Raw genomic sequence first — 17886 nt, 5'->3', positions numbered from 1 at the left:
ACTGGACAACCGGCATGGGGACAACAATGACATCACCAACTAAAAACCCTTTTAATCAAATATACTTATTTTGGTACGGAGCGAGTACCTTCTTCAAGTCAATTGTATTTATTTGCTCTTCATTTGAGCAATTTTGAAAATGTCCTAAGACTTGTAATATAATAATTTAAACAATTATTAAAGAATTTAAAATAATTTTAGTTTTAGAAGCACTCAGAACTATTTTTCACCATCTCTTATTCCTTTCGAGTATCTATTTTTTCTCACATTTTCCTTTCTCTTAACATGTCAATTAGTTTTTTTTCTAAGACTCAACTTGTGGTTGGATGATATCCACAGCCCACTAGGGTTCAAGTCCCGGTGCTCATATTTAATTTATTTCAGGATTTTTTGGCGATGCGCGTTCAGTGGTAAGAAATGTTCCCGTCGACTATGAGGCTTGATACTCTGGCTCAATCTCTTGAAGGGGCTCATAGAGGTAGGGTCTGCCTATGTGCGTGTGTTCATACATGTGAGTGTATGTGCGTGTATATGAGCGTTTGCATGTGTACTGTACTAAAAATAATTCTAAGACTCACAGTCAATTAGTTAATCAGTTTACTCGTGAAAAAAATTGTTAACCAGTTTACAAAAAGGTCAGCAGAGATTCAGTCGCGCCATTTTATTTCTTATTTCCCTCCATTTTTCCCACGTCAAAAATTCCCCTCCATCTTTAAAAAAAATAAAAACTGAAACTGCTCGGTTGTTCCACAAAATCTGGCCCTCATCTACCTGATCACTATGCGCACGGTTCCATCTTCCCCATCGACGCCTCCACTCATCACGAACCCATCGACGCGCCATCTCTCTCCCTACCTAGCAGTCGTCTGTTGCCTTCCTCTCTCCACCTAACTACGCCGCGAGCGAGCCTTCTGCATGTCGTTGCTGCAGAGGAATGCCACCCTGTATGGTAGATCGTGCCTCCGATGGCTGCGTGATTGACCACGGCAAGGAGGTGCTGCAGGTTGCAGCTCCTCCTCCCCCAACCCCATTGACGTGCTCACCTACCTCGCGTGGAAGATCTCCGAGTTCCCAGCATGCCGCGTGATTGGCTCCGTCACCAACCTCCACTCCTCCAAGTTCAGATACCTCATCACCGAGCACCTCGACGTCAATGCGCAGGACGTGTAGGTAACTTAGTTAATCTTCCTGAATGTAACCATGAATCCATGATCAATTACCTCGATCGAGCTTGAAGTCGGAGTGGTTGGTGGATAATTGTTCCAGCGCCTTCCCTGCACATCTTCTCACCAGTGCCCGATTTATTCTCTCCCGGCAGAAGCGAAAGGACCCTCCCCTACATTGTCTTCTCTTTTTCGCCCTCTTCTCAGTAGACCAGCAAGTACACGTCTGTAGTAAGCATCTCACAGCTGCACTTCTTTCCTCATGTCATGCAACTTACAGTACTAATCGTAGAATTTGTCCTGTCCCAGGATCGGATTGGAAGTGGAGGCAGAGGCGAACCGAGGGGGGCGAGGTCAAGTCTATTAGCTCGGTTAGATGTAAGCAATTTTGCTGAAAAATAGTGTACTACATTTTTTCCCTTAATTAAGGATCTAGCTTGAGGCTTTGAGATATTTTGCAGCTTGTATTAAACATAAGCAGTTCTGTTTTTGTTCTTGATATATGTATGCCCACATATATTTCTGAAATATCATGTAGTATAATTTCTTATTTACTGTAGGACATAACATCATGCTTTGATATTTTTTTGCAGTTGCGTGTTAAACAAAAGTAACTCCGTTCTTGATACATGCATGCAGAAATGCATACATATGCTTCTGAAAAGAGTGTAATATGAATCTTTCACTTAAGGACCTACTTTCAGGCTTTGAGCAATATTATGTATTTAATTTCTAAAATAGTCTTGTCCTGTAAATGCAATATCTATTGATACAATATAAGAAAGTGAAGAGATAATACAAGCAATTGTGCAACTCCTACTCTTACGCATAATCAAATAGTTATGCTCTTTTCTTTGTTTTGTAGAACGATCTTATAACTTATAACACCACAACCTCTTATTTAGCAAAAAGTGTTCAACCTAAACTTCTGCAACATAGAATTTGATGATCCTTAAGATGCACTTTGGACATCAAAGCAGCTTCTGTTACTTCGAATACATAGTGCGCTCCCCTGATTTGTGTGCATCTTTTTGTTCTATTAACTATTGTAGGATGCAATTTGTATGGTGGGCTCATGCTTTAGAAGAAAATCAACAAAACAAGCAAAAGATGTCTTCCGTTTCACTACAGACCAAGAACAATACCAACCAATTGTATGTTACGCATGATTCTTTGCATATTAAGTTTATGTTATGCATGATTCTTTGCAAGTTTTAAATTGGAAAATCTTTCTCATCTACTTTCTTTTATGTAACAGGTCGGAATTATATTATTTTGAAAAGCTTGGGAAATCAAAACGAGAATGTTACTCTTGCTACACACTAAAGTACCGTCTAGAATATGATGTTGTTAAACTTGCTAATAAGTTCTGAGCAGTGCAAGTTGATGCTATGTTCGCAAAATGCGATCTATTGGAATGACCACTAAAAAGGGTTAAAATTATTGGTCATGCGACAAAATTAATTATCGCATGGCCTTCAAGCTTTGTATGTTGCTCGTCAACTTGATTTTATTAAATGGCTCGTTACTGATATCATTTCTCTATTGTTGTAGATGGGCAAGGTAAATTGATGATGCATGTCTCACATTGACTTAAGGGTCGGGAATGGGGCTACTTCTAAATAGTTTCACATTGTGTTTTAGAATGTTGTTTCTAGAGTCGATGTTTGAAGCAGTAATATTTAGAATGGCCGAGACGTTGACTGCAAGGATGAGAATCAGACTACTACTAGATAGTTTCAGCCTTGTAATCTTTGGATCGCGTTGTTTGTAATGCAACAAAGCAGATTTAATATATGAGAACTTTTTATTTACTACATTTTGGTTCATATGCATTATCAACATTGATCGAATAATTATGGATGACAATATGTAAGGTAAAATTAATTGTTCAAGCCATGTGGCAATGCCTCTCGGCATTGTAATAATCTGGTATGTCCATGTTGGAAATCCTTTTGTGGATGGCATGCGCCAACGCATATGAAGTGTTGTTAAGCTCTAAATCTTTACGTTGCTATTTTACAACGTTTATTCACGTCGTTTACCAACGCATCTATATGCGTTGTTGTAGACCCTTCCAATGCCACCAACGGAAACACATATTAATCTGTTGGTGTTGCCCTTAGCAACACTTATATGGATATACGACAACACATCAGTGCGTTGCTAAATGGGGGTTCCTGTTGTAGTGATTTTAATGCGTTCCTAGAGAAAGCTAAGTTGAAAGATGATGGTAGCAACTACACGGACTGGGTCCGTAACTTGAGGATTATCCTCATTGCTGCATAGAAGAATTACGTCCTGCAAGCATCGCTAGGTGCCAAACCCGCTGTAGGAGCAACACCAGATGTTATGAACGTCTCGCAGAGCAAAGCTGATGACTACTCGATAGTTCAGTGTGTCATACTTTACGGCTTAGAACCGGGACATCAACGATGTTTTGAATGTCATGGAGCATATGAGATATTCCAGGAGTTGAAGTTAATATTTCAAGCAAATGCCCGGATTGAGAGATATGAAGTCTCCAATAAGTTCTACAACTGCAAAATGGAGGAGAATAGTTCTGTCAGTGAACATATACTCAGAATGTCTGGGTACCACAATCACTTGACTCAGCTGGGAGTTAATCTTCCGGTTGATAGTGTCATTGACAGAGTTCTTCAATCACTGCCACCAAGCTACAAAAGCTTCGTGATGAACTACAATATGCAAGGGATGGATAAGACAATTCCCGAGCTCTTCGCAATGCTAAAGGCTGCGGAGGTAGAAATCAAGAAGGAGCATCAAGTGTTGATGGTCAATAAGACCACTAGTTTCAAGAAGAAAGGCAAAGGGAAGAAGGGGAACTTCAAGAAGAACGGCAAGCAAGTTGCTGCTCAAGTGAAGAAGCCCAAGTCTGGACCTACGCCTGAGACTGAGTGCTTCTACTGCAAAGGGAGTGGTCACTGGAAGCGGAACAGCCCCAAGTATTTGGCGGAGAAGAAGGATGGCAAAGTGAAAGGTATATTTGATATACATGTTATTGATGTGTACCTTACTAATGCTCGCAGTAGCGCCTGGGTATTTGATACTAGTTCTGTTGCTAATATTTGCAACTCGAAACAGGGGCTACGGATTAAGCGAAAATTGGCTAAGGACGAGGTGACGATGCGCGTGGGAAATGGTTCCAAAGTCGATGTGATCGCCGTCGGCACGCTACCTCTACATCTACCTTTGGGATTAGTTTTAGACCTGAATAATTGTTATTTCGTGCCAGCTTTAAGCATGAACATTATATCTGGATCTTGTTTGATGCAAGACGGTTATTCATTTAAATCAAAGAATAATGGTTGTTCTATTTATATGAGTAATATCTTTTATGGTCATGCACCCTTGATGAGCGGTCTATTTTTACTAAATCTTGATAGTAGTGATACACATATTCATAGTATTGAAGTCAAAAGATAAAAGTTTAATAATGATAGTGCAACTTATTTGTGGCATGCCGTTTAGGTCATATTGGTGTAAAGGGCATGAAGAAACTCCATGTTGATGGGCTTTTGGAATCACTTGATTATGAATCACTTGATGCTTGCGAACCATGCCTCATGGGCAAGATGACTAAGACTCCGTTCTCTGGAACAATGTAGCGAGCAACAGATTTGTTGGAAATAATACATAATGATGTATGCGGTCAATTGAGTGTTGATGCTCACGAAGGGTATCGTTATTTTCTGACCTTCACAGATGATTTAAGCAAATATGGGTATATCAACATAATGAAACATAAGTCTGAAACATTTGAAAAGTTCAAAGAATTTCAGAGTGAAGTGGAAAATCATCGTAACAAGAAAATACAGTTTCTACGATCTGATCGTGGAGGAGAATATTTGAGTTACGAGTTTGGTCTTCATTTGAAACAATGCGGAATAGTTTCGCAACTCATGCCACCCGGAACACCACAGCGTAATGGTGTGTCCGAACGTCGTAATCATACATTTATTAGATATGGTGCGATCTATGATGTCTCTTACTGATTTACCGCTATCGTTTTGGGGTTATGCTTTAGAGACGGCTGCATTCACATTAAATAGGGCACCATCTAAATCCGTTGAGATGACACCTTATGAACTGTGGTTTGGCAAGAAACCCAAGTTGTCATTTCTTAAAGTTTGGGGCTGCGATGCTTATGTGAAAAAGTTTCAACCTGATAAGCTCGAACCCAAATCGGAGAAATGTGTCTTCATAGGATACCCAAAGGAGACTGTTGGGTACACCTTCTATCACAGATCCGAAGGCAAGATATTCGTTGCTAAGAATGGATCCTTTCTAAAGAAGGAGTTTCTCTCGAAAGAAGTGAGTGGGAGGAAAGTAGAACTTGATGAGGTAACTGTACCTGCTCCCTTATTGGAAAGTAGTTCATCACAGAAATCAGTTCCAGTGATTCCTACACCAGTAAGTGAGGAAGCTAATGATAATGATCATGAAACTTCTGATCAAGTTACTACCGAACCTCGCAGGTCAACCAGAGCAAGATCCACACCAGAGTGGTACGGTAATCCTATTCTGGAGGTCATGTTACTTGACCATGATGAACCTACGAACTATGAGGAAGCGATGATGAGCCCAAATTCCGCGAAATGGCTTGAGGCCATGAAATCTGAGATGGGATCCATGTATGAGAACAAAGTATGGACTTTGGTTGACTTGCCTGATGATCGGCAAGCCATAGAGAATAAATAGATCTTCAAGAAGAAGATTGACGCTAACGATAATATTACTGTCTACAAAGCTCGACTTGTTGTGAAAGGTTTTCGACAAGTTCAAGGAGTTGACTATGATGAGACCTTCTCACCCGTAGCGATGCTTAAGTCCGTCCGTATCATGTTAGCAATTGCTGCATTTTATGATTATGAAATTTGGCAGATGGATGTCAAAACTGCATTCCTTAATGGATATCTTAAAGAAGAGTTGTATATGATGCAACTAGAAGGTTTTGTCGATCCAAAAGGTGCTAACATAGTGTGCAGGCTCCAGCGATCCATTTATGGACTGGTGCAGGCCTCTCGGAGTTGGAATATACGTTTTGATAGTGTGATCAAAGCATATGGTTTTATACAGACTTTTGGAGAAGTCTGTATTTACAAGAAAGTGAGTGGGAGGTCTGTAGCATTTCTGATATTATATGTGGATGACATATTGTTGATCAGAAATGGTACTGAATTTCTGAATAGCATAAAAGGATACTTGAATAAGAATTTTTCAATGAAAGACCTCGGTGAAGCTGCTTATATATTAGGCATCAAGATCTATAGAGATAGATCAAGACGCTTAATTGGACTTTCACAAAGCACATACCTTGATAAAGTTTTGAAGAAGTTCAAAATGGATCAAGCAAAGAAAGGATTCTTGCTTGTGTTACAAGGTGTGAAGTTAAGTCAGACTCAATGCCCGACCACTTCAGAAGATAGAGAGAAAATGAAAGTCATTCCCTATGCTTCAGCCATAGGTTCTATCATGTATGCAATGCTGTGTACCAGACCTGATGTGTGCCTTGCTATTAGTTTAGCAGGGAGGTACAAAGTAATCCAGGAGTGGATCACTAGACAGCGGTCAAGAACATCCTGAAATACCTGAAAAGGACTAAGGATATGTTTCTCGTTTATGGAGGTGACAAAGAGCTCGTCGTAAATGGTTACGTCGATGCAAGCTTTGACACTGATCCGGATGACTCTAAGTCACAAACCGGATACGTATTTATATTAAATGGTGGAGCTGTCAGTTGGTGCAGTTCCAAGAAGAGCGTCGTGGCGGGATCTACGTGTGAAGCGGAGTACATAGCTGATTCGGAAGCAGCAAATGAATGAGTCTAGATGAAGGAATTCATATCCGATCTAGGTGTCATACCTAGTGCATCGGGTCTAATGAATTTTTTTGTGACAATACTGGTGCAATTACCCTGACAAAGGAATCCTACTTTCACAAGAGAACCAAGCACATCAAGAGACGCTTCAATTCCATCCACGATCAATTCAAGGAGGGAGGCATAGAGATTTGCAAGGTACATACGGATTTAAATGTTGCAGACCCGTTGACTAAGCCTCTCTCTCACGAGCAAAACATGATCAGCACCAAGACTCCATGGGTGTTAGAATCATTACTATGTAATCTAGATTATTGACTCTAGTGCAAGTGGGAGACTAAAGGAAATATGCCCTAGAGGCAATAATAAAGTTGTTATTTATATTTCCTTATATCATGATAAATGTTTATTATTCATGCTAGAATTGTATTAACCGGAAACTTAGTACATGTGTGAATACATAGACAAACAGAGTGTCACTAGTATGCCTCTACTTGACTAGCTCGTTAATCAAAGATGGTTAAGTTTCTTAGCCATAGACATGAGTTGTCATTTGATGAACGAGATCACATCATTAGAGAGTGATGTGATTGACTTGACCCATTCGTTAGCTTAGCACTATGATCGTTTAAGTTTATTGCTATTGCTTTCTTCATGACTTATACATGTTCCTATGACTATGAGATTATGCAACTCCCGAATACCGGAGGAACACTTAGTGTGCTATCAAACGTCACAACGTAACTGGGTGATTATAAAGATGCTCTACAGGTGTCTCCGATGGTGTTCGTTGAGTTGGCATAGATCGAGATTAGGATTTGTCACTCCGATTGTCGGAGAGGTATCTCTGGGCCCTCTCGGTAATGCACATCACTATAAGCCTTGCAAGCAATGTGACTAATGAGTTAGTTATGGGATGATGCATTACAGAACGAGTAAAGAGACTTGCCGGTAACGGGATTGAACTAGGTATGATGAGACCGACGACCGAATCTCAGGCAAGTAACATACCGATGACAAAGGAAACAATGTATGTTGTTATGCGGTTTGACCGATAAAGATCTTCGTAGAATATGTAGGAACCAATATGAGCATCCAGGCTCCGATATTGGTTATTGACCAGAGATAAGTTGTAACACCCCGAGAATCATGCTATAGTGATCTCCCCTTTAATGATGTCATGTCGGCATGTTTTTCAAACTAAATTGCCACTTGATGGAAATCAAAGCCAAATTCTATTTGAAATACAAGTCAAATATTTACTTCTTCTGTCATGCAAACAAAAATGTTCATCATGTTGCAAATAATCCCCAAGTATTTTTCTTGGAGAAATCAACTCTGGTTGGATCACTAAGATGCCCCTAGAAATATTATAAGTGGTCAAACAGCAAATAAATTGACCTTTTCAAAAATAAACAATTATTTATTTAACTCCTTTTGCCCCCAAACTTTTTGTCCTAGCTCAAATTATTCTCTGGTAATTGTGTGACAAATTCCATGTGCAACAAAAATGGTTTGAAAGCTTATTCAAATAGAAAACAGTAGCTATCCTTTTTTTTATAGAAAAGTAAAATTGAGATTGCTCTATGCACTTTTGGCCCACTATGAAGAAGAAAGTAGAGGCCCAGCCCAACCTCCCAAGCGCCTCCTTCCTTACGCTACAGTGGAGGCAGGGGGTTGCCGTGGCGGCCATCCCACGGCCAGGGCCACGTGCCGGCCATCGTCGACCTCCCCGGTGCCCTACAAAACGCCGCCGCACGCCCCCTTGACCGAACCCTAATCCCCTCTTTCTTCCTCCATCTCTTTATCTTGATCTGAAGCGCGCCCGAGCGCCGCCGTCCCCATGTCGTCATCGATGTCGCGGCCACCGGCCTCCCCTCGTCGCGCCAAGAGGTCCAGGAGAACCGTGGCGGTCTACTTCGTCTACCCCGAGCACTGAATCGAGCAAGGATGGCCCGTACACTCGCCATCGACCCCGTCTTCAACGCGTACATCGCCGGCGTCCGGCGTCGATTGCCGCCGCTCTGGTCCACCTCCGGCCTCCCCGACTTCGCCTTCGTGCTCACTGTGAGCTCCTCCCTCGATTCCCCTGTTTTGCCCCGTCGATCCGTCGCCTTATGTTGCCTGTGCTCGCTGAGGCCGCCATGGCCGAAGCATCACGTCCGCGCACGGGCCCACATGCCCCTGCCGGCTGTGTACGCCCGTGCCCGCCGTAGCATGCCTGCTACAGCCCGCGCCCTCGTTAGCCCCTGGCTGTGTCCGTCCGCGCGTGCATGCACCCGCTGCACCCTGGCCGAGCGCCCGCGCCGCTCGCGGCTCCCGCGCTCGCCCTGCTACTTCTTGCTGCTGTTGCTGCTCGGCTAGTGCCGCTACTACTTGCTGTCGTGCTGCCCTGCTCCCACTAGCTGCTGCTGCATTGCACTGCTGCTGCTATGCGCTGCTGCTAGGTACTGCTACCGCCGGTTGCTGCTGCTACAGGCCATGGCCACTGCCATGGCCGTGTGTGTTGTGTGGTGCGCGTGCGTGTATTCTGGGTATGAGGCCGGCCTTATCCAGATTAGTTACTAATTAGATTAGTTTAGGGCTGTTACTTTTTATGTTAAATAGCCTAACGTGTTTGTGATAGGTGGTCCCTCACACTAAATAACCCTTTAGTTAAAATAGTAGTCAATGACAAGTAGGCCCCACGGCCACTATTCACACTTTGACCAGGTCAAACATTGACTGTGGACTTGCTGACTGTGTATGCTGACTCAGCCACTGGACCCCACCTGTCATTCTAATAGGCTAGCTGCGTGTGTGTATAAAAAGTAATACACTGTTTAAATTCGAATTTAGATATATTTTCAGAAATTCCAGAAAATGGATTAATCTTTGAAAATTCATAGAAAATAAACCGTAGCTTGGATCGAAAAACTTTCTACATGAAAGTTGCTCCGAGAAATCCAACGAATCCGAATACACGGTCCGTTCATCTGTCATGTGCCTCTAGCATGCTGAACATGGAACTTTCCCCATCCGGTCATCTATGAGACACAGGTCCGGAACCGGGAAAACATTCCCGGTTGATCTCCCTCTTCGCTTATATCGTATAGCCCTGCGTTAGAGCCCCTAGCTTTGCTTATTGTCATGTCATGCATTTGTGTGCTTGTATTTACTGCTTCTTCCCCCCCTCTCCGGTAGACTTCGAGACTGACGTCGATGCTGCCCCTGTGTTCGACTACTGGGTTACTATCGAGTGCCGAGGGTGAGACCTCATCAGCACTTCTGATGTTAACCCTGTAGTGTAGCTATTCAGTCGTGGTCATCGAGGGTGATTCTGCCTTAACCACTTCCGATACGACTCTGTCGTGCAACCCCTCAAGTGTGAACCTCGAGGGTGGATCCTCTTACGTTCACCTTGATGATTACATCGAGTGGAATTCACCGGGGGTGATTCCTCGGGTTTTCACCTTGATGTTTGGACACACGGATACTTGGACTTTACAACTGTTGCTTGGAAAGGCGGGTCGACCCTGAGGGGTACCCGCGAGTGATGTGGAGACGGGTTGACCTGGAGGGTACCCGAGAGTTGAATACGAGGCGTGGTCGGGCATTCTTAGCCCTTGCCGTGAGTCCTCAAGACGAGGCGACGGGGTCACATCTTTCGTGAGTCTTTGCTCGTGACCGCACTACCAACACACTAACGGTTTGGATATTTGATCCGAGGGGCCTCTGGCCTGATAGCACTAACCATCACGTGGGCATTGTATGGGCGTTCTGCGTCGTATGCATCAGCCGAAGCTTAATAGACGTCAGCGACTGAGCGGCGCGCGCCAGGTTGGACTGCGTAAGCACCTGCCTTTTTAAAGGGGGTAGCTAGGTCTGCTCACTGCCCGCGTAGGCAACATGCAGGAGTTCTCGGGGCGATGGCCCATGACCCCTGGGGGCATAGGTTTAGTCCGGCGTGTTGACCTCTCTATTAAGCCTAGGTCGGGTTGCGGCGTATTGTTTGGCCGAGGCTGGGCATGACCCAGGAAAGTGTGTCTGGCCAGAGTTAAGCGAGTGTGGTGGGTAAATTGGTGCACCCCTACAGGGAAGAAAACATCTATCGATAGCCTGTCCTACGGTAACGGACACTTGGAGTTGTATCCCGATCGATACAACTAGAACTGGATACTTGAGGTGATAACCGGATAGTATGGCTCTGGGATTGCTTTCTCGCAGGGAGTCGAGAAAGGATCTCTGGCCGAGGTTGATAACACTACTACTACTTTACTTTATGCTACTCTTATCTCTTCTGATGCTGCAAGACGCTTGAAGATGCTAGTCTTCGATAGGCTAGGCTTTCCCCTTCTCTTCTGGCATTCTGCAGGTCAGTCCACATATACTACCCATTTCATTGATACTGATGCATATGTAGTGTAGATCCTTGCTTGCGAGTACTTTGGATGAGTACTCACGGTTGCTTTGCTCCCCTTTTTCCGCCTCTTTCCATTCTTCCCGAATGCTGCAACCAGATGGTGGAGCCCAGGATCCAGACGCCACCTTCGACGACTACTGCTACTACACTGAGGGTGCCTACTAGTACGTGGAGGCCGCCGACGACCAGGAGTAGTTAGGAGGCTCCCAGGCAGAAGGCCTTGCCTTTTCGATCGATGTTGCTTTTGTGCTAGCCTTCTTAAGGCAATCTTGTCTAACTTATGTCTGTACTCAGATATTGTTGCTTCCGCTGACTCTTGTGTTCTCGAGCTGATGTATTCGAGCCCTCGAGGCCCCTGGCTTGTAATATAAAGCTTGTATTATTCTAATTTGTGTCTAGAGTTGTGTTGTGCTATCTTCCCGTGAGTCCCGGATCTTGATCGTACACATTTGCGTGTATGATTAGTGTACGATTGAATCTGGGGCGTCACAAGTTGGTATGAGAGCCGACTGCTTGTAGGTAGCCCCCTTTCCAACTCCTTGGCCGAAGTTGAGTCTAGTCACTGAAAGAAAACTTTTACTAACATGGCTGTGTGTCTTACGGGCCCACGTCGCCATTGGGTGGTATTAGGATCTTTTACTCCTCGTCTATACTCTGGGACTCTGATCTCTCTTCTATTCGGGTTAAATTATTTTGCTAACTCCAACACTAGGATCTCGTAACTACTTCCTCCCGGAGAACCCCTTCATTCCAGGCGATGGCTTGATTCATCAGAAGACCTCGAAGATACTCTCCGATGTTATCCCGATAACTTGTGCTCATCGCGTTTGCAATTCCCTACCACCGATAAGCCCCTATGACTAACTGCATATCCTTGTCGCTCATACCTTCATCCCCAGTTGCTCTTGTTATTACAAGATACCCCGAAATACTTGTCGTTATTCCGAGAATCCTTTGTGCCTACTGCCTTGCAGTTCCTTGTCGCTTGAATACACCTACAAGTTAATCCTCACACATATTGAGGATTTTTTTCTCCTAGTTGTTCATATGTTTCACAAAAGTCTTTGAAATACTATTCGATCATTCGATAATCCTCAACAGCCTGTTGTTCTTAAAATTCTTGCTTGCTTGCATTATGGATAATCCCATAAGTCTAGTAATCTTATTGGCATCCTTTGTCACTATCCTTTTGAGTCCGTTGATTCAATATGTTGCGGATGCTCGCAATCCTCAGTCGGATCATAGAATTCATCCTTCCGTCTTGGACGTCATTTGACCAAGAGTTGTTTCTCGACCAATCAAATTGCCGTTGATTGTATCCCTAAGGCTATTCAACTTACTTATCTTTTGATCAGAGCGTCTGCTTCTGATCTTCTATTTTTGAAATCATGATTTCTTTGCATTTAAGCATCGAATTATTCAGATGTTTCTATAATCCGAAGCCTTTGCATTCTTTCTTCTTCTGGTTGAGTACCGATACTCACATCAGATCCTATGTGGACAACCAGATCCTTTGTTGGATTTTATCCAACAACGTCCTTCATATTCAATAACCTTTTGAGCCTTTCCTCGGATACATAATGCCTTTGGTAAATTGTATCCTCTGCCTTCTCAACCATGCTCTGCCTTCGAGCTTGTGTTATTTTACTCGTGGAGTTTGTGGTATATGTTCCCAAGATGCCCCTATGGGTTGAACCTATGCCTTCCTTAATCCATGTGAACCCGAGAGTTTTCACGAGTCATACTCTTCTGGTGTTTTGCCAGATAACATTTCAACACTACAACTTCATCGAAAGCGAGAAGTAAATGAAATGATATGCATTGAAGAAGTGGGAGTCGACCTTGAACTTTGTGTTCATGCCCATGGACACGATGTAGATCTTATCATGAAAGCTTCTCGTAATTTTTTTTATTACCCCCTTGTTATAAGTTCATCTTGTATCTATGGTTTGATCATTTACAAACGTGGTTCCGACCAAATTGTTCTCCTTCGATTTCATTTCTCAGACAAGTTAAAGCACTTGCCTTTTGTAGATCAATACATCTCCGTAACCTCTATTTTGATCTTCCTTTGAGTATTACCATCCGGTATTTCGAGAATAACAAAGAAATGTGTTGCTTCCTATGAGTCTTCATCTAGTATTGCTTCTCATCAATTTCAGATTTCCCCGGTTTTTGAGTTATTAGTCACTCGAGAACACCGATAAGTGAATAAATTCCACACCCTGATTCAATAACTCCAAGTAATTTTCGTTGCTTGCGAGTTTAGTAGTCCTTCAAGTCATTCCTAGCCTGATCGGCTATATCATTATCGTGTTCAATTTTAACTGTGCTACCTGGTCCTTCTTCCCGGAAAAAATTTCGACAATGAGCTAAGCCTACGTCAATCTTCCTCGTCATATCATTTCGCCTTGAACAACACGCTTGATTTTGAGTTTGTGTTGTACCTGTGGTTCCAATAACCTTTTGCTTCATCATTCCTTTGACTTGATGTCATCGCCGATTGATTACATCTTCATGAAACCTCTCGACAAATATGTCGTGATCACCATCAACATTATGAGCTCTTCCAGGTTATCAACCAAATTCATGATGAGAAATACCATCCTTGCCCCCTCGATGAACTGTTGCTGAGCCCGTGGGCCCCATCCTCGTCTTTTCCTTGCTGAAATTGTACGACTTACTTTATAGGTTGTTTCCGATGGATCATTTGTGTATCCAAAGTCTGACCTTTACCTGGTGACCATGTCAGTGCTATCCCGAAGCATGACTGTGGTACTTCGTTCATCAACAAGAACATTGGAAGCTTAATGCTAAATGTTTCCTTATCAACTATCCAAACACCATTGTATGGGTAACATCATGAGTTTCCTCCCTTTTCCCTAGTTGGTTAACTACTTGCAGTCCTGTCATGATTACCCGCTCTGCTTGCTCCTAGGAAGGAGATACACCTAATACTCGTGTATACACCCTTTTCCTTTCCATTGTTCTTTTTAAATCTGATAATCACTTTTCCTTTTCATTGGTTTGTTTAACCCTTCTTGTGATCTGTATGATATAAGCAGTAATAATTCCCTGCTTATGTAAACACCTCAGTGTACAACTTTGTCAGTAAGACCTTGTTACTATTGTTAATGACATTCCGGTAACCACGGATGGACGAGAACTTTGCCTATTGGTCTGCCTCGTTAGAACGAGCAGGAAAATGGTTCTCTTCGTCCCTTGCCCTTGGTACCGACGTTGTTGCCGACATAACTGGCAGGCTATCCTCTGACCTGCCTTGCTATCATGACCGTGCAAGATATCAGCGCCCTTTCACTTTTAACCCACATGGTGGGCCCATAACCCACAGTTCCACAGGATCGAAACCTGACTCTCCTGTATATCTTTGATTCTAAAATATTCTTGCATTTGGCTTCGTATCATGTCACGAGCCACCTTCCAAGAGATGATCTATTCCCGATGCTCTGAACCTCTTTCTCACACTCTGTTCAGGTATCAATCGTTTGTCCATTCGCTTGAAACTTCCTATTGTACCATCATACTTTGCTCTCGATGTTTTATTAAGTTTCAACTCGAGAGATACTTCTGCCTCATTCCCCGAATTGTTCACCAGATAATTAACCCTATAAGGGCCAGTTCTCCCGAAGTTACTCTTTACTTCCCCACTTAAATCTCGGGACGAGATTTCTTGTAGTGGAGGAGATTTGTAACACCCGGAGAATCATGCTACAGTGATCTCCCTTTTAATGATGCCATGTCGTCATGTTTTTCAAACTAAATTGCCACTTGATGGAAATCAAAGCCAAATTCCATTTGAAATACAAGTCAAATATTTACTTCTTCTGTCATGCAAACAAAAATGTTCGTGATGTTGCAAATAATCCCCAAGTATTTTTCTTGGAGAAATCAACTCTGGTTGGATCACTAAGATGGCCCTAGAAATATTATAAGTGGTCGAACAGCAAATAAATTGACCTTTTCAAAAATAAACAATTATTTATTTAACTCCTTTTGCCCCCAAAATTTTTGTCCTAGCTCAAATTATTCTCTGGTAATTGTGTGACAAATTCCATGTGCAACAAAAATGGTTTGAAAGCTTATTCAAATAGAAAACAGTAGCTATCCTTTTTTTTACAGAAATGTAAAACTGAAATTGCTCTATGCACTTTTGGCCCACTATGAAGAAGAAAGTAGAGGCCCAGCCCAACCTCCCAAGCGTCTCCTTCCTTACGCTACAGTGGAGGCAGGGGGTGGCCGTGGCGGCCATCCCACGGCCAGGGCCACGTGCCGGCCATCGCCGACCTCCCCGGTGCCCTACAAAACGTCGCCGCACGCCCCCTTGACCGAACCCTAATCCCCTCTTTCTTCCTCCATCTCTTTATCTTGATCTGAAGCGCGCCCGAGCGCCGCCGTCCCCATGTCGTCGTCGATGTCGCGGCCACCGGCCTCCCCTCGTCGTGCCAAGAGGTCCAGGAGAACCGTCGCGGTCTACTTCGTCTACCCCGAGCACTGAATCGAGCAAGGATGGCCCGTACACTCACCATCGACCCCGTCTTCAACGCGTACATCGCCGGCGTCCGGCGTCGATTGCCGCCACTCTGGTCCACCTCCGGCCTCCCCGACTTCGCCTTCGTGCTCACTGTGAGCTCCTCCCTCGATTCCCCTGTTTTGCCCCGTCGATCCATCGCCTTATGTTGCCTGTGCTCGTTGAGGCCGCCATGGCCGAAGCATCGCGCCCGCGCACGCGCCCGCATGCCTCTGCCGCCTGTGTACGCCCATGCCCGTCGTCGCATGCCTGCTGCAGCCCGCGCCCTCATTAGCCCCTGGCTGTGTCCGTCCGCACATGCGTGCACCCGCCGCACCCTGGCCGAGTGCCCGCGCCGCTCGCGGCTCCCGCGCTAGCCCTGCTACTTCTTGCTGTTGTTGCTGCTCGGCTACTGCCGCTACTACTTGCTGTCGTGCTGCCCTGCTCCCACTAGCTGCTACTGCATTGCACTGCTGCTGCTATGCGCTGCTGCTAGGTACTGCTACCGCCGGTTGCTGCTGCTACAGGCCATGGCCACTTCCATGGCCGTGTGTGTTGTGTTGTGCGCATGCGTGTATTCTGGGTATGGGGCCGGCCCTATCCAGATTAGTTACTAATTAGATTAGTTTAGGCTGCTACTTTTTATGTTAAATAGCCTAACGTGTTTGTGACAGGTGGTCCCTCACACTAAATAATGTTATTTTATTGTGTTCTGAATCCCATACAAGTGTTGTACTATAGATGGAGTCCTATCGGACTACGCCATGCCAACCGTGCTAGACGTAGCATGACTACAACTCTGTTTCGTGTCCACCAAGAAAGAGAGTTGTTTGCCCCTTTATATAGTACCAGCTAGTCATAGAATAAATGAGAGAGAGATCTCCACCAGATTAGCACGTAGTGGGTTTGTCCTCTCGTGTAATGTAATACTCCTCCCAATTATAGTGACGCCGCCGTGCGTTCAGTGGTTTTCTCCCGCAAGGGTTTCCACATAAAAATCCGTGTCTCTCTGTCTCGTTTATTTCTCGTTATTATCTAATAACTGGTATCAGAGCTGAGGTTCGAGATACGAGTTTGAGACGAGAGAATTAGGTCCGCAATCCGCCGCCGCCGCAATCCGCCGAGACCGACGAGGATTCAATCTATGCGTCACCGAGCAATCGGGTCAACGAGGTTAACTTTTCTCAAAGGCCGCTGTGCGCTGGGGATACGTCGAGTCGCAGGTTCCGTCAAGACCGACGGGAACCGTTCGTACGCGCGCAGATCACGCGAGCGGCTTCGCTGCGATTCCATCGTTCTGGCACGGTCCGCCTAGCTGCCACTGGTGCTTACCAAAGCAACCGGCTTCAAGTCTCGAGATTCAGGCCACGTTGTGCTGGTGTGCTGCTGCTACTTCGCATCAACCAAACAAATACTACAATACAATACTATTACTACTCTAGATAAGGCTGGTGCTAGTGCTCCTGTTCATCACTTGAAGGCTACAGTGCACGTTGATTATTGTGCAGTATACCCCGTTGCTCCCGTAAACACTACCAGGTGCTATTTAACCTATTTTTCGTCTGCTCCGCATATTAATTCTGTCAAGAATTTTTCTATCGGCTTGTACTACTTTGTGAACACAGATTTAATCTACTCATGGCATCCATGAAGTACGATGTTCCGCTGCTGGATCGTGACACAAGGTTTACCCTATGGCAAGTCGAGATGCGAGCGTTGTTGGCGCAAGCCAATTATTAGGATGCACTCAGTTTTTCTTCAAGGTGGAGTTTTGAGGATTATGGCCCGTCGGGATAATGGATGCAATTTGCTGCAGTTATTTGAAGAACACAATTCAGTTATCAAGAAAAAAAGGGGTATGGAGGAGGTAATTATTAAGCCTGTTGGTAGCCAGCATATACACTATTCTCTCCATAGTGTTTTGCTGTTATGCATGTGAAGGTTTTGTTTT

General features: G+C 44.2%; 2 long non-coding RNA genes across 3 annotated transcripts; both read left to right on the top strand.

The window, feature by feature from the left end:
- Nucleotides 1-233: 233 nt before the first annotated feature.
- On the top strand, nucleotides 234-2980 carry LOC120962438 (uncharacterized). Of its 2 annotated transcripts, XR_005753198.1 has the most exons (5): nucleotides 234-1170; nucleotides 1319-1394; nucleotides 1473-1541; nucleotides 2216-2317; nucleotides 2422-2980. It is a non-coding gene; the product is annotated as an uncharacterized lncRNA (long non-coding RNA). The 2 variants fall into 2 exon arrangements; XR_012182792.1 differs by having other exon boundaries at nucleotides 234-1394.
- Nucleotides 2981-8455: 5475 nt separating this feature from the next.
- Nucleotides 8456-11805, top strand: LOC141021241 (uncharacterized). Its single transcript, XR_012181566.1, has 2 exons — nucleotides 8456-11359; nucleotides 11505-11805. It is a non-coding gene; the product is annotated as an uncharacterized lncRNA (long non-coding RNA).
- Nucleotides 11806-17886: the final 6081 nt, after the last annotated feature.

This window comes from Aegilops tauschii, chromosome 4 (genome assembly GCF_002575655.3).
Source record: "Aegilops tauschii subsp. strangulata cultivar AL8/78 chromosome 4, Aet v6.0, whole genome shotgun sequence".
In the NCBI taxonomy this organism is placed as follows: Eukaryota; Viridiplantae; Streptophyta; class Magnoliopsida; order Poales; family Poaceae; genus Aegilops; species Aegilops tauschii.
This window is presented reverse-complemented; position numbering and strand designations above follow the sequence as displayed.